The following is a 25879-nucleotide window of genomic DNA, read 5'->3' on the forward strand; positions in this document are numbered from 1 at the left end:
AGGACACACATGTATAAATACCAAATAGTTTCTCTGGTGTGAGAAACTGAAAGTGTAAATAAAGACTAAAATGTATAATAGGTAATGTGAAATAGGAAGAAAAGGGGCAAAGGGGAAGGAAGTGGGAGGGGTAGGGGAAAGGATAGAAGGGAATGGGATTAATATGAGGAAATGGAAAAATAGGAACAAAATCTTTGTAAATAGGGAGGAATGGAAGGGTTGAAGGGAGGGCTGGGCAAGGGTGAAAAATAAGAAATAAGAGAGACTTTGTAAAGGTGCAAATTTCCAATGATGAATGTCATTATATTGTATACCTAAAATGTACCAATGATTAGAATGAATAATCGATATTGCAACATAGGAAGAAAAGGTCCAAAGGGGTAGGGGTAGTGGGAGGGGCAGGGGAAAGGAAAGAAAGGAAAGGAAACATACTGAGAAATGGAAAAAATGGAAATAAAGTCTTTGTAAATAGGGAAGTGTGTAGAGGGTGAAGGGAGGGCTTGGAATGGGGAAAAAATAAGAACCAAGATGCATTATGCAAAGATACAGTTCCCAATGAGAAATGTAATTGTTTTGTATACGGACAATGTACCAATCAAAGAATTTAATAAAGTGCAAAAAAAAATACAAAATTTTTTGTTTCTTAGAACATGCACACTTTAAATGGAATTTTGATTACATATATAGAGTGCTAAAAATGTCCAATTTCTTAAAGGAAAAGCTGTACAACTTTCACTTACCGTTATCAATTATATACACTAAAATATATTTTAAATGTTTACATGGTGATACATTTGAAATAAAAAAAATCCTAATTCCTAGAGCTAGAAATCAGACAAACACTGTGTACTATTCAGTAAATACTAACAAAGAAAATATTAACTATTAGGAATTATATGCCATGCTACACAAAATATATCAAATGAGATCATTGTCATAAAGTATTTTATTATTGGAAAAGACAAAATATTTAACTTTAGAAATTAACCGAAGAATACTAAAGTAGAAAATATCAGTACACATGATTGGAGAAATTCTTAAACTAGAAAATAGAAAGTGATAAATCGAAAGGAAAGATAAAAGGAAATATTTTAATTACATACCATTTAACATTAGAATTTAACAGTAGTCCAGGAAAAAAACAAATTGATGAGGATATAATATGCAGTGTGATCAAACGTGAATGTTTAAATTAAAAATAAAAATACATTACAGTAAAAGACACATTGCCATTAATCCTCCTCATAATATTCCCCCTAACTTCAAACACATTTACTAGATAGTTTTTGCCACTTTCTGCATGTATTCTTTCACGTGTGTCATTTTGTGGCTGCTAAGGCTTTCTGAATCATGTCAAAAACAATTACAGCAATTTCTGTCAAAACCATTTTGCTGTGTCATCATGCACCTTATTCACTGGATCTGGCACTATGTGACTCATGGCTCTTCCCCAAAGTCAAATGACCATGAGAGGTAAATATTTTGAATTACTTCAGGACATTGAGGCAACCACAACAGTGAAAAACAAAGATATTCATGAAAGAGGACTTCAGGAACTTCTTCAGAAAGTGGTATAAATAATGAACTGTGTTCAAAGAGAGAGGGAGTATTTTCTAGGGGATTAATGGCAGTGTGTCTTTTACTCAAATACTTTAAAAAAATTAATATTCACTTTATTTCTTAGTCATGCCTCATAAATAATAACTAATACCTATTTTAAAACCATTGAACAACTCCTAGGAATATATATATATATATTATAAAAAGTAGTTCAAGTAAGGCAGAAAACTATAACAGATCTGTGATTATGAAAGAAATTGTAGAAAAAAGTTCACAAAGCATATATTCTCTGCAAAGACATTAATATCCTTCACATAGCTGAGTTCACTGGCAAGACATTGTAGAATAACATCACCCAACATAAATATAATGCAAATTACATAAGTAATTGAAAATGTGTAGTAGCACACTAAAAAAGATTGAAACTAATATTTAAATATTTTATTTAAATAACTATCCCAAATATTATCATTTTGGTATTTAGTCTATACAAACTTTATGAATGAAACACTTCACATTTTTTCACATTAAATCATTAAAAATACTATTAGAGGTAGGCAAGGTGATGCAGATCTATAATCCCAGCACTAAGGCTGCTGAAGCAAGAGGATTACCAGTACAAACCCAGCCTGGGAGTATTAGTGACTTAGTGAGACCTTATGTAAAAATTTAAATCATAAAATGAGAATGGTTGGGAATATAGCTCAGTGAGAAGGTTCTTAGTTCAATCCTCAGTACCACAAAAGACAATTGCTATTTGATACAGTACACCTTTTTTTGGACTAGTCACATTTGAGTGCTTCATAACTTCAGGTACTAACTTTTGCTTTGAACAGTGTAGTCCTAATGTTTGGATCACATTACTTTTATGTAGGTTTGGTAGATGGACACTGTAGATAGGAAGACATTTTACTCTTCATTAGACAGCCTTGGAAAGGAAAGTTTTTATTTGGTTTCTGATCATAAATATGTTAGTAGCATGAGATACACACACATACTTGCATAAATATGAAGAGTAAAAGAAACCTATTTTTTATAAATTGGTTGGCCATAATGTGAAAAGAATTTGTAAAGAAATATTTTAAATATTTCTTGGATGTGTATTTCTAAGGAGACAGAAAGAGGGAGCGTGAGAGAGGGAAAGAAAGGCCTGTTTCTGTTTTCCAGTGTCTAACTTTCAGAGTTACAAAGCATAATTTACTTAGGGTCAGGGCAGGAAACAGAAAACTGCAATAGAAAGGAAAAGCATGCAGTAGAAACGAAAAGAATGTAATATAAAGTATAGGCAGGACTGGATTTCTAAAATTCCATTATTCTTGTGCCAGTTCAGTCCCTTATATAGGAATTAATGGCAAAACATTTATAACAAATAATGATGTAACATTGAATTCCACAGGTAAAAGCTCTACAGCTCTGTTCTTTCTTTGTTAAAAAGAAAAAAATGGGAAAATTTTTTTAAAGTGTGAAAGGCAGACTGGTATCAAACTGAAAATTTTTCCTTGATTAATCGGAAATAATTGAAAAAGAAAGGAAAAATTGTAAAATCCTTACATTTATTTTAAAAATAAATGTCTTTCTACCACCTACAATTAAGTCTGCTTAAAAATTGTTTTTGTAACTGATGGAATAATATTTGATTTGTTCATGAGCCTGTCTTCTGTTGGTTTATAAACTTAGTTTTTGCTTTTTAAATTTGGGTCTTTCTGATTTGACCATTAGTTTTGTTTTTAATCTGTTTTTCTTTTAATAATATACTTACTTTTATGCTCCCTCATTTCTTTTCTTTTATAAATTTTAATGTCTTTTCACATCTCTCCCTCCTTGTCTTCCTTCTCCCCTTCCTCCCTGACTTCCTTCCTTTCTCCCTTCCTCCTCTTCTTTCATTCTTTGTTCCTGTATTTGTCAGCTTTCTGTTACTGTAACAAATACCTGAGATAATAAACTTAAAAAAGCAAAACATAAAACAGACTCACAATTTTGGAGGCTTTACTTTATGATTCTGTGAACCTATTGTTTTGGGGCCTATAGTGAGTCAGGTCATCCTGGGAGGTGGCTTAAGGGCAAGTAAAGTCTCAACTTCATGGCTGGAAGTTGAATGATCAGGAGAAAAAGGGAAAGGGCTGGGGTCCTACAATGCTCTTTAAGGGTCTTTCTCCAGTGATCAACTCCCAGTAGTGCCAAGACATTACCCAAACCTTTACCATATGGCCATTTGTTGGTCATTTGTGATCTAAACTATAGCAATTATTTTCTACATTTCTTGCTCCCTCCCTCCCTTCTACCCTCCTTTGTACCCCTCCACCTTTTTTCCTCCCTCCTTTCCCTTTATCTTTCTGTAATTCATTCCAGGAATTAGGGCTTATAAAAAATTCTAGGGAAAATTATAACATTTAGAGTACATAGAACTTGATTTTGAATGAATGACCAAAGTATTTGCTTCAAAATTTCAGAACAAACCATTTTCCCTTCTTCTGGTGAATTCTGAAGGTTACACTATAACAGTTTTCAATAAAATGATATAAAAAAGGAGTTCTAAGATTATTAACTATGGATGAGAAACAAATAATTTCCCATATTACAAATCTGTAGACTCCCCTCTATCATTGGTGAACTCAGATAATTTCTTGAACCTTTTCAGATCGAAACTTGTCCTTGAGGTTTTGCCAGAGGTAGAACAGCCGTCACATTCTGCTGAAATAGTCCTTGTACAATTGCAAATGTAAATGCAGTTAACACCACACCCGGGTGTTAGTGACACCATGGGTGTGGGAACCTAGCACGTGGGAAGTGTCATCACACAGGACTAATTATCAGAGGTTTGTAATTCCATGAAGAGAAGGAAGACAATTTGGGGGGAAGTATTTTGCTTCTTTCACTTAGACTCTTAGAAATTGCACTTTCTCCCTTCAGTTGCATTCTTCGTTCACATTTAAATTTAATCCTTTAGCAGCAGTATTAAATATCCTTGTTCTTAGTATCATTTCAGATTTTTGTAACATATTTTCTGAGTTTCTAACAACACTGATGTATCATCACCATTGACCCTTTTGCTATTTTCATTAACTTTTTCAAGAGGAACAATAGTTTGAAGAGTGTAGATCTCTAAGAGAAAATATATAGACTGAATTTAAACAATGCAGGTAATGTTGCTTAAAGTGTATTATTTGATTTCAAAGAACAAGTCTCAAAATTTACTTAGTGGCTATTTCAAAAAGGCAAAGGATCATAAGAACCAAATGCTAACTTTCTGTATTTATTGTTTAGAATAAAGCAATAGTTTCTGAAATCATAGAACAAATACGGAGAATTTGACACTGGTTTTGATGTAAGAGTGGTAAAGAGCTAATTCTTGTTTGTTAAATGATGAAAGTAAATTATTCAGGTCAGAATCCAAAGTACAGATTTTGTTATCCAGCATATTCAGATTATCTGGAGAGTTCTTATGGAACATAAGTCATATATAAAGCAAAGTTCAACAGTGGGATTATATTTGATTGATTTTTTTTTTTTTTAGACTATCATTGAGCTAAGCTTGTACACATTTTGGTCTAGGTTTGAAAACTGGCAATGGTGAGCCCTCTGATTTGGACTAAGATGATTTTCATTTAAATCACCTTCCAGTCAGGAACCAAGCATGACTACAGTTATGTAGCAGTTAAGGCTATAAACACATGCCAGGGTGGTAGCTATCTATTACCTCTCTAGTTCCTCAGAGAGGTGAACCTAATAGAGCCCATCTAGTGGGAGAATTTCTTCAGGTCAGAGCAGTGCAGAGCCACAGGCCCACTGCAAGGGGGAGACATCTGTACTTCAGAGTCCATTGACTATTGTAGAAGATACTAAAGCAGTAATTTCCAAATGTTCGCAACCAAATTTACTGAAGAGCTTTTAAAGCACAGCTTACTGGGGTCTTACACCCATTCAGAGTTTCTGGTTCTATAGAACTGAGTCAGGGCCTGATAAGACTTCTAGGAAGTTCCCAAGTAGTGCTGATGTGCATGTCCAAGGACTGCATACTGAAAACCACAGTGTAGGATATTTTCATGTTTACTTTCTTATTCTGTCATCAAGTCCACAACTTGGCAGTGAATTACCAGAATCTTCCTCATATTAAAGTATAACTACTGTGTACATAATGGAAAAAAATTAAGTTAAATTGTTTCTACCAGAATTAAGCACTTAGCTGGATAATTCATACCGAAGCCTTTTCTCCCAATTATATAAGCAGAGTCAAGTGGTTTAATAAGCAGAATTTAGAAATGCTGTTAGCTATGACAGTTTTTCAGAATATAAATAACAGACTCTCATAGCCTTCACTCGTGAATATCGATTTGCATCAGAAACTTTAGAAGGTCAACCAGCTTGTCATTGAATCCATTATTAGAGTGAATGCAGATGAACGCACTTACAGAGGAAGCAGTAATTGTAATTGTAGCCCTGAAGACTGTCCACTTTAATGTTCTTTTTGTTAACCAGAATAGAGCCTTTTCTCTTAATCTGCATTAAATACGATGGTGATCCAACTGCAACCTAATAATATAACAGAGATACATATTTTTTAGCCCTAATGTTACGAATAATTAGCAGAAATTTACTTGGGAGCATAGTGTGATGAAGGAAACATTGTGTAAGGAAAATTGTACTTTTAACACCTTGAACTTTTTCTAAAAAGAATTGAAACCTAGTTTAAAATATAAATTTAAACATGTTTATAAAACGTGGAAAATGCCTTGGCAGTATATGTTAGTGAGCAAGTACTTAAAGACATGTAATAAATTTATACAAGGTCTAAATTATGCACATACAGGCACCAGAGTTCTAAGGAGTATTTTTTTGAATTCAAATTTTTCTGTTTTTTGGTAACAGGGTCTCTATGTAGTTCAGTATGGTCTTCAACTCCAGATCCTCCTGTCTCAATCTCTAAAGTGGGATTATTAGAATGCACCACCACTCTGAGCGACTTGAATTTATTTTTATGAAAATTTTAAATAATCTAGGCGTAAAGTCTTCTTCTCTGAGTTCTTTTTGCATAAAGTGGAAATGCAGCAATTTCCAATTAAGAGATTTCCAATTAAGGTTTCAAGAAACAGTTCCATTTGTAGAAGTATTCAAAACTGCTTGCTAAGAAACAGCTCTCAGAATTCTCTCAAAAGGCATGGCTTAAAAAAAAACTTGAAAAAATTTATGCTTTAAACAGATTCTTTAAATGTGCAATTTGATCTGTTTTTGCAAAAATTCAAAAATCTTTAATTTATTTTACACTCATATGCATTTCAGGGCATGTTCCTGAAGTATTTCCCTCCAGAATGCAGTGAAATTTGACAGAATGAACAAATTCATTTCCCTAAAATGTTGGAGAAAAAAGACAGTAGCAGTTCTCATTGCCTTGCCTGAGATAACCAGGGAATTCATTAAAAATGAATTATGTTTTGTCTAAAACTATCTTAGTCCGTTTTCTGTTACTATAACTGAAAACCACAAGCTGAGTGATTTATAAAGAATAAAGGTTCATTTGGTTCATGGTTCTGAGGGCTCTGAAGATCTATCTTTTGGTTTCAGCAGGTGAGAGGCTTCATGATAGTGGGCATCTTGCAGAGTCCTGAGCCAGTGCAGGGCATCACATAGTGAGACAGTGCATGCTAGGCCAGGTTGCTCATCCTTTTCTTACAAAGTTGAATTGACTTCTGTTTAGTGTACCACCCTTATGGCCTCATTTTACCTGAGCTACTCCCATATGTCCCATCTCCAAAGCCAAATACCAGAGTCAGAATAGTTTTCTACCTTCTAACTTCATAATGGGGACAAATTTCACCATGGGACTATTCAAGTCTTAGTAGACAGTTCCTACAATAGGAAGTTTAAGGAAAACTATCAGTATTTTTATAGCTTATTAAAATGAGAGCTATTCTATATATGGAATAATGATTTATTTTATGATTCATTTGTTTATAAAATATTTATTCCTTGCACCCTCAATATTGAGCACTGTCTAAAGCTGGGGATAAAATATTAGGAGGAGTAGCATGATCCCTGACTTCATGAAACACATGTTGTAGAGGGGGTCCAGCTAATAAACAAATACAAAATGAAGTAATTAAGAATTGTAAGTTGTTAGCTGTTATAATGGTAACAATGCAGTGCTGTCATAGATAACAGAGGGGGCAATAATGTATAAAAATAGCTTAAAATGGCCTCCTTGAAATGATCACAGATAAAGCAAAAAAAAGGCAAGAGTAAGACAAAAGCAGAGAAAAGAGTAGCTCTTGAGGCTATGCTGAATCTTCTTAATGTGAAGTTTACAGCCTAAATTTCATCTCTGATGCTCTGGGTTAACTCATCTTTTAGCCATTAGTTCCTTTGCTTGCACCATTTCATGTATAGCTAGCTGGATTAGGAGACAATGTTCATATCAGTGCATTTTTTCTACCTAAAACACTCAAGGTTTGAACAGTTTATATAAAATACATGCCAATGGCACAGGAGGCTTATTATTTGTTCATTCCTTGATACTAAACAAAAGCACAATCAAAGGCCAGAAGCTGATGCTTGACCTTTCTGAGATTCTGCTTTTAGTCTTTATTTCAAGCAGAAATCCAATTAATTATCTTGTTTTGTACAAAAAGGTATCCTTTGTTCAGAACTGTGAAGGTAGTACTTATAAATCATTTCTTAAATTTATAACTTTACTACATGTACATTTCTGTTCATTAGAGACAATTGTTATATATAACTTTGCATTATTATCCTAGACTTATTTTGTGAACGTACTTACTGAGAATACATATGTGTATATACACATTTACACATATACATACTTATGTATACATGTACATATTCATGTACACATTTATACATTTATTTTATTGAACTGGACTATATCAGGTCATGTCAAGGTAATAAACAATTAAAAAAACTCTAACTCACAGCAAAACTATTTATTCCTTGTTTGTGCTATAAATCTTAGGTTGGCAGCGAACATCTACTCCGCATTCTTTCAGAAGCCCAAGCAGGTGAAGTAGCTACTGTCTGAGTGTCACCAAAGTGCCAGAGGAAAGAACTCTTAATGTCACAGCCCAGCCCTTATGCTTTGACCCAGAAGTGACGACTCATTGTACACTACTTGTCTGTTTCCATCCAACTATAGGAAGCCCAGAACTGTAACTATTGAGTCCAGAAGACAGAGAATAAGACATATAGTAAATAAAAGTCTTGGTGATGACTTGCTTCAGTTACTCTTTCAGTTAAAATATGCCTTAATAGCCTCCAGCTTGATGTACATATGTGTTTTCATTTTTTCTAAAGCTAGTAAGCCATAATTGGGCAAATAACAACTTCACAGTGGTCACTTTCATTTTCTTGTTACATTTATCAAGGAAATATATCTACAGAAAATGTATAATTATGAAAATTGAGAGACTAAAATGAAACAAAAATTGATTTGACTGCTGTGCAGAAGAGGAGACTGACATCAAGAAATAGAGTTTATTCAAATTAAAATAGACACTGAATGTAAATATAGGAATATGTTAATAATAACAAACAAGTACTTTTTGGTTTATTCCAATACATGTTAACTCATTCAGGTATTGCACTCAGGAAAAGGTGGCAAATTTAAAGTAGGAAGTAATGTTGGGAATGTTTGTTTTCTAGCTAGAAAATACAGAGCTCACACACTAAAAAGGTTTGTCAGGATTTTTCATAGTAATGTAAAACTTCATGAAAGTATTAGCAGATGATGTGTAGACTCCTTTTGCTCATTTACAGGCGTTTCTTAATGTACATGTGATTTCCTTTTATTTAAACTCTGAGATATTTAATGACACTGTGTTAACCTGATTTCAATGCAGCAAAAACAAGCCAGTGTACCTAAGGACCTGTAGCAGTTTATTTCTTGCTCATGTTATGAGGTTGTGGGAAAACTTTGGTCCTTGTGGGATCACATGGATGACTTATGTTTTCCTATTCTGGAAACCAAGCTGGAGAAGTAGCCAGGAACTAGGTGATGCATGCAGCTTTCATGATTAAATCCCAAAGCAAGAGGTACCAATGAAATCATAAATTAACCTTTCACACCTCTGCCCAAATGCAGCAGAAGTTACAGCCAGTGATGTTCCTCTGGCTATAGCACATATATGATCACAACTGAGCCTGACATCAATGGGAAAGAGAATTATACTCTGCCTATAGGGAAGCATAGAGTGCAAAAAAAATTAAATGTTCATGTAAATAATATGGGCTGCCACACTAGTAAATTTTGCCCAAAAGTCACTGATTTTTGCTGCATTTTACAACCATGATTCATTTCCAAAATGCTTCCCAGTGCTGTGTAATGAAGATCAAACATTGTATCAAGAACTTGAGAAACCAGTTTTATTTGAAACTTGAACTCCATTCATTCATTCATTCAGTCAGTCACTGTTACAGCTCATAACTAGATGTCCCTTCAAAGCCTCAGACAATCATACGTGGGACTTTTCAGAGATGGCTGGATTTAGGGTGTATGATGCTGAGATTAAGGGTGCCCCATCCTGATGTGAGTGCTATCCATGTAAATGGTAGCCTGAGGTAGAATATAAGAGACAGAAGGTTTCTGCCACTTCTTCTGGTACTTCACTGCTTTATTGCCTTTTACCTGCCCTGCTTTGCTATGGGCTTTTCTCTTTGTGATAGCCTTCTGTGATGCCACTTTGCCTTGGAGCCAGCTGACTATGGACTGAAACCTCTACAAACTGTGAGTCAAAATAAATCTCTTCCTTTAACTTTGGGTGTTGAGTATTTTGTCTCACAATGAGGGAAGTAAGACATTTACGTATTTATTATGTATTGATGTAACAAATTTGTTGAGTATGAATCCTGTCAGACACTGTTTTTGGCGCTTAGGATTGAAAAGCAAGTAGAACAGACAAGTGTGTGCATGGAGGGTTTCTTTTTGTTAAGGAGAAGATAGCATTTTAAAGATAAATAGTTAAAAATATGCTAAAAATAATACATACTTTAAAAGTAAATAAGGGTGGTAAGAGTTTGTGGATAGTATGACAAGTAGTTTTTGTAAGGAGGCCAAAGACACATGAAGAAAGTGACAGTTGGGACACCCTACCGAGGTCACGAGTCATGTGGAACATGCCAAATCAGCCCACTGCAGACAGGCAGGTCTGCGGATGCCCTACCAAGGTCACGAGTCCTGCAGAGCACACAGAATCAGTCCACGCCCTGGCAGCAATTCACTGGACCCCCCCGCCCCGCCCCGCTCTTCTGTACAGCCGCCTGGTTCCACACTACAAAGACGCAGAGGACACCGGACCACCAAACCATGGTACTGGCTCCCACCGCTCCTGGCCCAGAATTAGGGGCTTCTGAGGCACCATCCTACTGCTCCTGGTCCAGAGGAAGGGGCTTCCTGGCCACCATCCCTCCCACTTCCCCCAGCTCAGAAGAAAGGGCTTTTGGGCTGCCTTCTGTCCCACCGCTCCTGGCCCAGAGGAAGGGGCTTCTGGGTCACCATCCAACTGCTCCCGACCCAGAGGAAGGGGCTTCTGGGCCACAATCCCTACAGCTGCTCCCAGCCCCTGTCCCACCTCTCCCAGCTCAGGGAAGGTGATCCTTGTGGGTGGTGACAGCACCCTGCCGCTCCCCCAGTCGAAATGAGAAAACACATAAATAAGTCTCAAAACCTAGACTTCCAGATCACCTCCAGCAACCCCAAAGGGAAATGAGATCGAAAACTCTGATACTCAACCACCTGGACCCACTGAACTGGCAACAAAAGGGGATCTGGAAAAAATGAAATCAGAAACAATTTCTCAGATAACAGGGGAAATTGTACTCCTAGTGCAAGACACGATTGATAAATCTAGAGAGGAGCTCAGGAACATGATGGAATCCCAACATAGGAAACAAATGGAATCCATAAAACAGATGCAAATAGATTTCCAGGAGATGAAAAACTCCATTGAAAGTCTACACAGTAGAATGAGCCAATGTGAGGACAGAATTTCAGATATAGAAGATAAGATTGCAATTAATGACCAGGAAAAGAAAAATTGCTTCAAAATTATAAGAGAACATGAGAAATCAATCTAGCAGCTGCTAGACAATGCAAAGAAGAATAACATAAGACTGATTGGAGTCAATGAAGAAACAGGAGAGAGTGCAGATGACATAAAAAAACTCTTCACAGAAGTAATGGCAGAAAACTTCATAAGCAAGGGAAAAGAACTTGACATACAGATAAGTGAGGCATATAGGACTCCAGATAGCTTTGATCAAAAAAAATCTACACATGCATATAATTGTTAAGATTCCAGAAACTCAACAGAAGAACAAAGTTCTACAAGCAGTTAGAGAAAAGAAACAACTCACATACAAAGGAAAACCCATCAGAATCACAGCAGACTTCCCAGCACAAACCATCAAGGCAAGAAGAGCCTGGAGTGACATATTCCAAGCCCTAAAAGAAAACAGCCTCCAAGCCAGATTAATGTACCCTGCAAAACTATCTTTCAAAATTGATGGAGAAATCAGATACTTTCATGACAAAGAGCACCCTAGAAACTTCGTGAATACCAGACCAGCACTCCAAAAAATTTTACACAAGATCTTAGGAACAGACATTGCGGATCACAACCCCAGGAAGCAAAGCAGAATGAACCCATCTTGCATGACAAGAAATTAAATATAAAGGGGGAGAACCCAACAAAAAGAAAAAGTCATGGCAATGACAAGTCAATACATTTCAGTTATAACCATCAAGGTTAATGGTCTCAATTCACCAATCAAAAGAAATAGACTGGCAGAATGGGTTAAGAAGCAAAATCCACAATATGTTGCATACAAGAAACACACTCAATTGAAAATGAAACTTATAAACTGAAGGTTAAAGCATGGAAAACAATACTCCGTGAGACGGGAACCCAAAAAAAAGCAGGGGTAGCTATCCTCTTTGCAGATCAAGTAGATTTCAAGCTAACACTCATTAAGAGAGACGAAGAAGGACACTACATTCTTTTTTTTTTTTGTATTAAATTCTTTTATTGGTACATTGTAGCTATACAACACAATTACATTTCTCATTGGGAATTGTACGTTTATATAATGCATCTTGGTTCTTATTTTTTCCCCATTCCTAGCCCTCCCTTCACGCCCTCCACCCTTCCCTATTTACAAAGACTTTATTTCCATTTTTTCCATTTCTCATCATTTTTTCCTTTCCCTTCTTTCCTTTCCCCTGTGCCTCCCACTACCCCTACCCCTTTGGACCTTTTATTTGTATTTTACATTCTTGTAAAGGGAAGAATCCAAGAGGAAGAGATGACAATCATAAATATCTATGCACCAAACACTAGTGCGCCCAACTATATAAAACAAATACTAACAGATATGAAAAGTCATATATGCACTAATACAATTGTAGTGGGGGACCTCAACACCCCACTGTCACAAATAGATAGATCAACTAGACAAAAAATAAGTAATGGAATACTAGAACTCAATCAAACTCTTGAACAAATGAACTTAACAGATGTTTACAGAGTGTTCCACCCCACAAAATCAGAATACATATTCTTCTCAGTTGCACATGGGTCATTCTCCAAAATAGACCACATACTCACACAAAGAACATGTTTAAGTAAGTGCAAAGGTATTGAAGTTATCCCCTGTGTATGATCAGACCATAGCGGGATGAAGTTAGAGATCCATAGCAAAAGAAACTTGAAAATTTTCATATGCACATGGAAACTGAACAACACACTTCTGAATAATCACTGGGCCACAGAGGAAATTAAAGAAGAAATCAGACAGTTCCTTCAATTAAATGACAATGACAATACAACATATCGGAATTTATGGGACACAATGAAAGCAGTCTTACGAGGGAAATTCATAGCAGTGAATACGCATATTAGGAAAACAGAATGAGCCAAATTAAACAACCTGATGCTGCACCTCAAGCTTCTAGAAAAAGAAGAGCAGGACAACCCCAGAGCTCGTACAAGGGAAGAAATTATGAAGATCAGAGGAGAAATCAATGCAATAGAGGCTAAGAGAAGGATACAAAAAATCAATGAAGCCAAGAGTTGGTTCTTCAAAAGAATCAACCAAATTGACAAACCCTTAGCCAACCTTATCAGAAAAAGGAAAGAAAAGGCCCAAATCCATGCAATTAGGAATGAAAAGGGTGAAATGACAACAGACTCAGCAGAAATCCAGAGGATCATCAATACCTGCTTCCAGAACCTATATGCCAATAAGATGCACAACACAGAAGAAATGGATAGATTCCTAGATACATATGAATTACCAAAGTTGAATGAAGAAGACCTAAAATTTGTAAACAACCAAATATCAAACAATGAAATTGAAAACATAATTAAAAACTGATCAATTAAGAAAAGCCCAGTTCCTGATGGCTTCACTGCTGAATTCTATAAGACTTTTAGAGAGGAACTGCTGCCACTACTGTTTAAACTCTTCAATGAAATTAAAAGGGAAGCAGTACTCCCAAATTCATTCCTGGAAGCAAGCATCACCTTGATCCCCAAAGCACAGAAAGACCCAATCGAAAAGGAGAACTATAGGACAATCTCACTCATGAACACAGATGCAAAAATCCTTAATAAGATACTGGCAAATAGAATGCAGAAGATCATCAAGAAGATCATACATCTTGATCAAGTGGGATTCATCCTAGGGATGCAGGGATGGTTCAACATATGCAAATCAATCAATGTAATACACTATATCAATAGAGCCAAGGACAAAAACCATATGAGTATCTCCGTAGATGCAGGAAAAGCATTTGACAAAATCCAACATGCATTTATGATGAAAACCCTACAAAAATTTGGAATAGCTGGTCTCTACCTCAAACTGATAGAAGCCATCTATGAAAACCCAACAGCCACTATCATACTAAATGGTCAAAAACTGAAATCCTTCACACTAAAATCAGGAACAAGACAAGGATGTCCACTATCACCACTCTTGTTCAACATAGTTCTGGAAACATTAGCCATGGCAATTAGACAAGAGAAAGAAATAAAAGGAATAAAGATAGGAAATGAAGAAGTCAAATTGTCATTATTTGCAGGTGACATGATACTCTATATAGAAGACCCCAAGAACTCCACCAAAAGTCTTCTAGATTTAATAACCAGATTCAGTCAAGTAGCTGGTTACAAGGTCAACACACAAAAATCAATAGCTTTCCTCTACACAAATGACAGAGTCACTGAGAGAGAAACAGGACAAATAATTCCTTTCACAATAGCATCCAAAAAACTGAAATACCTAGGAATCAACCTGACGAAAGAAATCAAAGACCTCTTCTCTGAATACTATAGCACTCTGAAAAAAGTGATTGAGGGTGATATCAGGAAATGGATGGACTTCCCTTGCTCCTGGGTAGGAAGGATTAATATAGTGAAAATGGCCATACTTCCAAAACTGCTATATAGATTTAATGCAATTCCAATTGAGATCTCAGCAGCATACTTAATGGACCTTGAGAAAACAATCCAAAAATTCATTTGGAACAGGAAGAGACCCAGAATAGCAAAAGCAATTCTAGGTAACAGAGACATGGCAGGGGGTATCACAATCCCCAACCTGCAACTCTACTACAAATCTACGGTGATAAAAACAGCATGGTACTGGCAGAGAAACAGAGCTGAGGACCAGTGGAACAGATTAGAAGATGCCGAAACAATGCCAGACACACTCAGCCATCTCATCTTCGATAAAGGAGCCAAACACCCTCACTGGACGAAAGATAGCCTCTTTAATAAATGGTGCTGGAAAAATTGGGCTTCAACTTGCCAAAGATTAAAACTAGACCTGTATCTCTCACCATGCACTAAACTAAAATCAAAATGGATTAAATATCTAAATATTAAAATAGAAACTCTGAACCAGTTGGAACAGAGGTTAGGTAGAATCCTTGAAGACATGGGTGTAGGAAAAGATTTTATGAACAAAACCTCAGTTGCCCGTGAACTAGCACAAACAGTCAACAAGTGCGATCCTTCTTATTAAAAGGCTTCTGCACAGCAAGAGAAACCACCAGCAGTGTGAAGAGACAACCCACAATGTGGGAAAAAATCTTCACCTGTTCTTCCTCAGACAAAGGTCTACTATCTCAAATCTATAAAGAACTTAAAAAGATCAGACCTCCCAAATTTAAAGACCCAATCCGGAAATGGGTCTCTGAAATGAGCAGACATTTCTCAGACAAAGAAGTAGAAATAGCAAATAAATACATGAAAAAATGTTCAACATCACTGATCATTCGAGAGATGCAAATGAAAACAACGCTGAGATTCCACTTCACTCCAGAAAGAATGGCTGCTCTCATGAAATCAACCAGTAACAAGTGCTGGCAGGGCTGTGGGGAAAGAGGAACCCTTCTCCATTGCTGGTGGGAGTGTAGACTGGTGCAAGCACTGTGGAAATCAGTATGGAGATACCTCAAAGAACTAGGACTGGAAATCCCATTTGACCCTGCTATTCCACTGCTGGTGATCTTCCCCAAAGAATTAAAAGAATCATACCACAGTGATATATGTGTGCCCATGTTCATAGCAGCACAGTTTGTGATAGCTAAAACTTGGAAACAGCCCAGATACCCATCAGCTTGTGACTGGATAAAGAAAATGTGTTGTTTTTTTTTTTTAAATAAAATGGAGTACTACTCAGCCATAAAGAATCAGAAATTAGAGACATTTATAGCTAAGTGGATGCACATTGGGGTGATACTCTTAAGTGAGATAAATAGGACACACATGAATCAATTTCGAATAGTTTCTCTGGTGTGAGAAACTGAAAGTGTAAATAAGGACTAAATGTATTATAGATAATGTGAGATAGGAAGAAAAGGGGCAAAGGGGAAGTAAGAGGGATGGCTAGGGGAAAGGATAGAAGGGAATGGGATTAATGTGAGAAAATGGAAAAATAGGAACAAAATCTTTTAAATAGGGAGGACTGGAGGGGTTGAAGGGAGATCTGGGCAAGGGTGAAAAATAAGAACCAAGAGAGATTATGTAAAGGTGCAAATTTCCAATGATGAATGTCATTGTATTGTATACCTAAAATATACCAATGATTAGAATGAATAATCGATAACGTGAAATAGGAAGAAAAGGTCCAAAGGGTAGGGGTAGTTGGAGAGGCAGGGGAAAGGAAAGATGGGAAAGGAAAAATGCTGAGAAATTAAAAAAATGGAAATAAAGTCTTTGTAAATAGGGAAGGGTGGAGGGTGTGAAGGGAGGGCTAGGAATGGGGAAAAAATAAGAACCAAGATGCATTATGTAAAGGTACAATTCCCTATGAGAAGTTTAATTGTGTTGTATACCTAAAATGTACCAATAAAAGAATTTAACAAAAAAAAAATTGACAGTTGAACAAAATAAGTGATCAAAACAAGAGGCTCTCTGGTCGAAGTCTCTATGTAGATTGAATTGCAAGTACAAATGTCTGGAGGCATGATCATGCTTAGGGTGTTTAAGGAAGAAAGGAAGAGTAAGGAGAGAGAAGGTAGCATTCCCATCAGAGTGTGGTGGAATGTGAAGTAATAATGGACTTTGGAAGCCAGAGTAAGACATTTAAGTTTTACTTTGAAAAATAAGTCACAAAAGGTTTGAGCATATTATGTTATCCTGTTAATTCAAGTCTCTTCAATAACTTCTGTCACTTTAGAATATTTTCAGCTTCCAACAGGCTGGGAGTACAGGTTTTTATCACCATGCTTGGCTTCCTTTCCTTAAATCATCAATGTGCTTTTAATCAAAGTTTAGTCCCACTGAACTTGTGGTAATTTTCCTTTGCATGCAGTTGTAATGCATTTGAACTGATGGCAACATGCATGTGGTACATTTGATCATACTCTCTGTACTTGGGAGTTCACTGAAGGCAGCTTCCCTGCCTCCTGTTCTCTCAGTGTTTATTCTAATAAATAGGATGGTCTCCATTCACTGCTTCAATAATTACTCAGCACTTGCGTTCTAAGAACAGGGCTGCTCTGGCCCTTCCTGTCTCGGACTGCTTTGATGCTATTCTTCAAGTTTATTTCTCATCCACAGAAACTATCTCACTTGTACCCTCCCTCCTAGGCCTGCTCTTTTCAGTCTCTGCTTACACCACACAGGTGTGCTGGTGAGACCTGAGAGGCAAAGAAGCTCGGATTTATTTAAGTCAACATCTTCCAAAACTCCTCTGATTGCATTTCCTTGGAATTTTCCTAACTACTAGATACATTAATACTTCTCACCCGTTGAAGTGCAACAAAATGTCTTTACAATTGCTGTTTTCCTTTTACATCTTTATTTTGTAATCACTCAGAACTCAAGGAATGTAATAATTAGAAAATAAATATCTATTACTACAATGTCATTTGCTTCTAGTTTGGTTGCTACTGAAAACATGCTGCTTAATTCCCTGAAAATAATTGGTTCCATGCTGACTTTGCTAATGTCTGTGCAACGTGCTGCTGGTTAGTCATTGGCAGGGCTGCAGAGGGGATTCCTTCTGATGGTGGTGAAGTTATGTTGTGAGATTCAAAGGAGGCCTAACAAGATGTAAAGCATTTATAATATATCGTGGACAAGTTCCTCTTGAAACCTGCCTTAGCTGAAAATCTATGACCACATATGGTGAACTCAACTCACTTATAAAATAGAAACAAATTGTGAGAAAAGTGAAATCTAAGGTTCTTCATGGGAGTTTGAAATGCCTGAGAGGAGAAATGGCAGAGGGAAAGATTGAAGACAGAAGCTATAGAAAAGGATTGATATATAATTTATATCAATTACTGTCAAAAATTAATCAGAAAATTATGAAGATGACAAAGCATACCTATCATTAATTACCCTGGTTCTTTAGTGGAACTGCAATTCCCAGTCACTATTACCAGTTCAAAGGGTTTCTTTCCAGTTGGTGTTCTACATACATATGTATGTGTGTAGATATGTAAACCTATACATGCACATATACACACTGTGCATGGGTGTGTATATATGTATAATCATAATACTAATAAATTAATGCATGTACCATTTTTACAATGACATTTTAGAATTTAAAATTATAGCCTGGCAACTTTTGGGTAAATACATATACTAAATAGCAAAATATTAAAACATGAATACAGACAGATTCTGATTTTTGAAAAATATGATGTATGTTGGTCCTCTATTCAGAACTGTTCCTGATATGATTACACAAGAAAACACCATCTGTATTTAGAGACAAATAATAGCCTAGGCTGCTTCTGCATATGTGAATGGTGACTCTGTCTGTATGAATCACTGACTAGGTAAGGGGAAAAGCTGTGAGTAATCTGAATAATACATTCCTTGAAGCATAAAAAACATTTATGAGGGAAAATAGAGTTCATAAAACAAATCAGTCCTGTGGCACTGGTGAATTAATATCAATAACTTTATACCTTTATTTTGGAATGATCATGATTCATATTTTCTGCAGTCTACTGCTTTTACAAATAACACTTTTATATGTATTTTATTTTATAGATAAAATATTGGATAATTTATTTTGTTTCACTGTATAAAAAATCAAAACATTGATTGTATGTTATAAATATTTACCCTAAAATATGAAGTTAGTACCTGCTATTTTATGCTGAAATTTCCAACTGAATTTTTTTCCCATTCCAATGTGTTTTTCACATTACTCTTAAGGGAACTTTTCAGATAAAGTACAGGTTTCATTGTAATAAAAATTCCACTATTACTAAGGATATATTCTTCAACATTTTAGCAAATACTCATTCTGTATGAGATTTCTTTCTTTCTAGTGGTTATATTGCTTATACAAATATATATGCTTTTAATTGAGTTTACTTATTTTGTTTTTGATTAGTTGTTTTTGGTTGATATGAATATATTCATTTAGTAAATCTATATAAATAGATGATTGTGACTTTAAATTTATTTTATTAATGCTGTGATTTTAATAAAATGAGTTTTGGAGGATCTTAATGATAACTTTTTAGATAGGTACTTAAAAAATTTTGGGGGCTACCTAACTTCTTTGTGATAAAGCTCAATTTTAGAAAAATAAACTAATTGCTCTCTTAAAATAAACACACTCACATATTTTATTTAACTTATTAGTGACAAAATCAGTAATGTTAAATATAGTAGAAAGAAAAATTTGAAGAATTGATGTGTAAGAATGTAGAAATTAATTTGCTAATAAATCCAAAATTGATCAATTGGAAATGCAATGCCATATTTATTATCTGTTTTACAAAGCACAAATCAGCTGGATCTCCACAAGACAAAATTCACTTACTTATTATGGCTGAAATAATTTGCATTCCTATCAGATTTCTTTAAATTAGCTTCTGCCTCTACAGAGATGTAAAGTAGTTTCCTCAGTGGAAAGTCAGACAAAGATGTTTAGCTTAAGGAGTAAGAAAATTGCTAGAGGGTCAACTAGACAATGTGGAGCATGACTCAAAGACACCCAGAATTTCCATGTGTAGGATAATTTTGTGATTTAACTCTGTTTTGAAGGAATACATTTCAATAAAATGGTTTTCTACATTTTTTTAAAGATAGAGAAACAACAATGATGACACGACAAATGCATGAGAGAACATTCTTTTAAAAAGAAAATTAAATCTGTATACAACTTTCTAGCAAATAGTTCTGAATTTCTTGGATAAATGTTCCCTTACTTTAAGTATCACATGACTAAACACAAATAGAACATACTATTGTATATTTCACTATTTTCAACTAAATCATATTTCTAAGATTTAAGAGGGTTTTTTTGTACGGTAAATTTTCAATTTAGATGCTTTGGATTCCTAACTTTGAGCAAATACCTAGAAATTGTAGCTAAGTATATGTGTATATTTTGGTACAGTGGATACATTAGATATGTTCAGTGCAGGGCATAATTCACAGGTGTGGTATTAACCCCCAACTGTGCTTTTATAATTTTATACTTAATAAACTTCATACTAAAATCAATTTATCTTTATTCTTCTAATTGTTAACAATCAGTTATTGCTACAATATGATTTAGAGACTCCCCCCTCTCTGATATATACCTTTCAAGAGGTGAATATTTTAAATTAAATAAAAAATAGAAGTTACATTACAGCTGCTATTTTGTTGTTTCCTGTTTCTAAATACTGCACATATAAACTTCCATATATCTTTGCAAAACAAGGTAACTGCTTCTTTCTGAAGAGTGCCATTAGCTATGAACTCATCAATGGATTAATTCATTGATGAATATAGAGTTCCCATCATCTAATCACCTTAAAAAGTCCCACACCTGAGCAAGATACTATTGGGGGACATTTTAGATCTATAAGCCATAATGGTGTTTAATCCATTTTGAGCTGATTTCTTCAACTGGTGAAAGGGATCTAGTTTCATCTTCTGTTTGTGGAGGCCCAATTTTCCAAGTATAATTTGTTGAAAAAATTTTCCTTTTTTCCAGTGTGTTTTTAGCACATTTGTCAAAAATCAGTTGGCCATAGATGTGAGTTTACTTTTCGGGTCTTTTGATCTGTGTGTCTATTTTTATGCCAATTCCGTGGTATTGTGTTGACTATAGCCTTGTAAAATATCTTAAAGTCATATTGTGTAATGTGTCCTGCACTGTTCTTTCTTGCTCAAACTGATATTGGCTATTTGAAGATTTTGTTTTTCTACACAAATTCTTAAGGTTTTTTTCCCTGGTTCTTTGAAGAATATCCTTGGTATTTTGCTATAGTTTATCTTGAATATCTAGATCATCTTAGGTTGTACAGACATTTTTTAAATGTTGATTCAATCCATGAATATAGAATGTCTTTCCATTTTATTTGGGCCTGCATTTTTGTTAACATCTTATAATTTTCATTTTGGAAGCATTTAACTTTTTGGTTTAAATTAGTGCAAGTTATTTTATGTAGCATTGCAAATGAGATTGGTTTCTTAATTCCTACATCAGATAATTTGGCATTTGTATGTAGCAGTGGTGCTGCTTTTTGTGTAATGATTTTGTATCCTGGACTTATTTGTTAGTATTAATAATATTTTTGGTAGAATCTTTGGGTTTATTTTGGATCATGCCATCTGGAAGCAGACAATTGGACTTCTTTTCCAACTTGTATGGTTTTTGTTTCTTACTTGATTGATCTGGATAGAATTTCCAAACCCATATTTTATAAAAGTGATGCAGGTGGACTTCCTTGTTTTTTCCTCAATCCTTTAGAGAATGGTTTCAGCTTCTCTTCAGTATAACATCTGCTGTTGTCTTAGGATAACTGAACTTCGTTGTACTGAGCTGTGTTTTTTCTCTATCTAATTCATTCAGCATTTTTATTATCAAAGAATATTGAATTTTATCAAATACTTTTTCTCCATTTATTGAGATATTTTAGTTTTTTTTTTCCTTCTATTGATGGTGATATATTGTCTTTATGGATTTGCTATTTCACGGTAATGCAGTCTACTGTGCCTGGTTTCCCTGCTGTTGGAGAGTAGGGAAATTTGCTTTACTTATCCTTTTATTCTCTGCTCCTCTGTAAACCTTAGTCCATAGTAGATTTTAATCAAAGCCTGTGGAGAGAATCAACATTTTCTCAGAATGGAAGATTGGTAGTTGTTTAGGGATCCTGCCAGTAACGTCTCCATGTAAATCTTGTTTTGCTTTCATCCTTAGAATTGGTTTTGAAGATTTTTTTTCAAATGAGTGTGTGTGTATGTGTGTGTGTGTGCGCACGCGCACGTAGCCAAATGTAAAGCTTGTCAAATTGACTCATACCAGGTTCGTTGTCCTTCATATACTGAAGAATTTTCTTTAGAAGCATGGATTTTTGTAAACATGAAATACCTTAGCACTTTTCGCTCTATTTCCCTTATGGAAATGCATAAAACTTCCTTTTCGGGCCGATAACTGCTCTGCTTCATGCTTGCTACATATTTAGAAATCTGGAAGACACTAACATTCACAGAATTATAGTTCTAAGTTTTTATTTTGACTCAGAAAGTGTTTTCATTAATTACTTTGTTGGCAAAATGACATACCCAATGAAAGCTATTCTGATTTACTCTACCTTTGTACTTGTATGAAAAAAATATTTTTACTTTTTTATGAATAGCTCACATCTACTGTAGGGGCTATAATTTAAAATGTTTTCCTAAGTCTACTGCAACTACCTGGTCAATAATAGGATGTGATTGACATTAGGGAAAACTGATTTCTCCTAAAGAGTGAACCATGTATGATAAACATATACTTGTAAACAGACATCAGTGAGCAGTTGAAGAGTAATGTAAAAGTTTGAATCCTTTTTATCTCATAGTTATACATCAGTATCACAATTTTTTGAATTTTAATTCTTCACGCAGAAACATATTCCATGTGGCAACTTCAAAGAACACCTCCTGAGAAACCAAGAGAGTATATAATAGTGTTCATGAGCAACAACACATGAATGATCAAATGAAGGTCTTTCCAGTTAGTTACTGATTATTCTGTCACGGAGGATAACTTCAAACACCACACTCAGTCTTTTGAACGATATTTCATCTTCTAATATTTCACTTTATCACTAGAAGAAAATTATATTTTTGACCTTCCATAACAGTCTGGTGTGTTTTGTATTGTTGATTGACCTTAGAATATTCTTGGGTGGATAAATTGATTTATCAAATCAAATAAGTTGTAATTAGAGAAGCCTTAAATCCTACTATATTAGTGTAGGAGGAATTTTTCAATTCTCATGGAAAGAACGTCCAGAAAATTGTTCACAACTTATAAAGTTTAAATTAGAAATGAGATTTTAATTTAATTTAATATCACAGATAGAAATTTAATTTGGCAAATATCTTTTAACATTTAGAAAAGTCATGCATTGTAGTTAGGTTACATCTTAGTTGACTAGTATTTTTTGTTGGTTCCTTAAAGAATGCTTAAAATTAGATTTGAACCAAAAAAATAAAAATATACCATGTTCTATAAATATCATTGAGATATTTCAAAGTAGGCAGTAGTAGGGGCCAGGAATTTAGCTCAGTGTTTCCACCACCTGCCCTGCAAGTGCAAGAACCTGAGTTCGATCCCTGGTACTAAAAAAAAAAAAATAGGCAGTAGTGACAGACAAAATAATTTAGCTGAAATCCAGAAGGTCCCACATTAGCACTGTCTACTATCTTACTAGTCATGGTTAGAAATCATTCCACTGATTTATTATGGTTTTTATGTGTATTATGAGTAAGGGCAACTTGAAATTTTTTGAGGGATAGTTTCTATATAAGCCAAAATAATGAAAATATAATTAAAAATGTACCATAGAATGTTATGAATGTTATAAACAATAATGAAGATTATTGTTCTTTAGTTTGCACCTTTGCAACCTGATAATATTCTGTGGATTTTTAAATTATCTGAAATGAAGACTTCATGCAGTACTTTTGAAATTGTCTAATATATTGTCCCCTACTATAATTTCTACTGGATTAAGAATTCTACACTTAGTTATTCTGACATTAGAAGCCAACATAAGCAAAATCTGCTTCCATAGTGGATGCACCGAAAGGTGCTTTATTTTTATAGCTACCCAATTCAATTTTATTTTAATTATTTATTCATTTAATTATTGTGTATTGGGCCTAAAAACGAATTGAATATTACAACTGAAAAAGGTAATGCTTTATAAGAGCCTGATATTAGACAAGAGAACCTTTGTACATATATAAATGAGTTGTTTTTATATTGGTTGAGAGAACTTATGATTCATAATATATCATTGATATCAAGTAGTAAACCAGGAAACTACTTCTACTTATTTTTGATTCACTGCAACATTGTATTTATTTTCCATAACCTTTATATAATAATATGACTTAGATTATACTAATCACTTTTTTCTATCAAATCTGTTCAGTGAGATTTACTAATATTTCTTTTAAAAATTAATAAAATAGGGCCGGGGATTTAGCTCAGTGCTTTTGCTGCCTGCTGCACAAGCGCAAGGACCCGAGTTCAATCCCTGGTACCAAAAAAAAAAAATAAATAAAAATGCTGTTCCAACATTCCCAGCCCAGAGGAAGGGGCTTCCAGGCTACCATCCCACTGCTGCCAGCCCAGAGGAAGGGGCTTCTAGCCTACCATTTCACTGCTCACAGCCCAGAGGAGATGAGCCGTGTGGGTGCCAATAGTACCTCCATGCCCTGTCAAAATGAGAAGACAGGTAAACCTCAAAACCAGACTTCCAGATCATCTACAGCAACCCCAAAAGGAAATGAGATTGAACACTCTAATGAATGAGATTGAACACTCAACCACTTGGACTCCCTGAACTGGCAACAAAAGAGGATCTGGAAAAAATGAAATCAGAAATAATTTCTCAGATAACAGCAGAGATTGTACCCATAGTGCAAGACATGATGAATAAAACTAGAGAGGACACAGGAAAAAAAGAGGAGCTGAGGAACATGATGGAATCCCAACATAGGAAACAAATGGAATCCATAAACAGAAACAGATTTCCAGGAGATTAAAAACTCCATTGAAAATTTGTGCAGCAGAATGAGCCAGTGTGAGGACAGAATTTCACATACAGAAGATAAGAATACAATTAGTGATGAGGAAAAGAATAACTCCTTCAAAATTGTAAGGGACCACAAGAAATCAATCCAACAGCTCCTAGATGATGCAAAGAAGAATAACATAAGACTGATTGGAGTCAATGAAGAAACAAGAGACACTACAGATGACATACAAAAACTTTTCACAGAAGTAATGGCAGAAAACTTCCCAAGCAGGGGAAAAGAACTTGACATACAGATAAGGGAGGCATATAGGACTTCAAATAGCCTTGATCAAAAGAAATCTACACATAGGCATATAATTTTTTAAGATTTCAGAAACCCAACAGAAGAACAAAGTTCTACAAGCAGTTAGAGAAAAGCAACAAATCACATACAAAGGAAAGCCCATCAGAATCACAACAGACTTTTCAATGGAAACCCTCAAGGCAAGAAGAACTTGGAATGACATATTCCAAGCCCGAAAAGAAAAGAGCCCCCAACCCAGACTGATGTACCCTGCAAAACTATCTTTCAAAATTGATGGTGAAATAAGATACTTTCATGACAAAGAGCACCTTAGGAACTTCATGAATACCAAACCAGCACTCCAAAAAATTTTACACAATATCCTAGGAAAAGACAATGAGAATCACAACCCCAGGGAGCACAGCAGACTGAATCCATTGGGGGTGACAAGAAATTAAATGTAAAGGGGGAGAATCCAATGAAAAGAAAAACTCACAACAAGGATAAGTCAATATGTATCA

The 25879-nt window shown here is 35.1% G+C and overlaps 1 long non-coding RNA gene across 3 annotated transcripts in view; it reads left to right on the forward strand.

The window, feature by feature from the left end:
- LOC147822971 (uncharacterized) overlaps positions 1 to 25879 on the forward strand; it is a 272936-nt gene that overhangs the window by 190904 nt on the left and 56153 nt on the right. The window contains exon 4 of one of the 3 annotated variants that reach the window (XR_015444799.1): positions 8525 to 8788. The exons of the other annotated variants lie outside the window; for them this stretch is intronic. This is a non-coding gene — a long non-coding RNA (uncharacterized LOC147822971). Of the gene's footprint in view, positions 1 to 8524; positions 8789 to 25879 lie in introns of those variants that run through there. 3 annotated transcript variants of the gene reach the window in all.

This window comes from Heterocephalus glaber, unplaced genomic scaffold (genome assembly GCF_053883595.1).
Source record: "Heterocephalus glaber isolate CG9 unplaced genomic scaffold, H.glaber_assembly_v1.0 deba00001606, whole genome shotgun sequence".
In the NCBI taxonomy this organism is placed as follows: Eukaryota; Metazoa; Chordata; class Mammalia; order Rodentia; family Bathyergidae; genus Heterocephalus; species Heterocephalus glaber.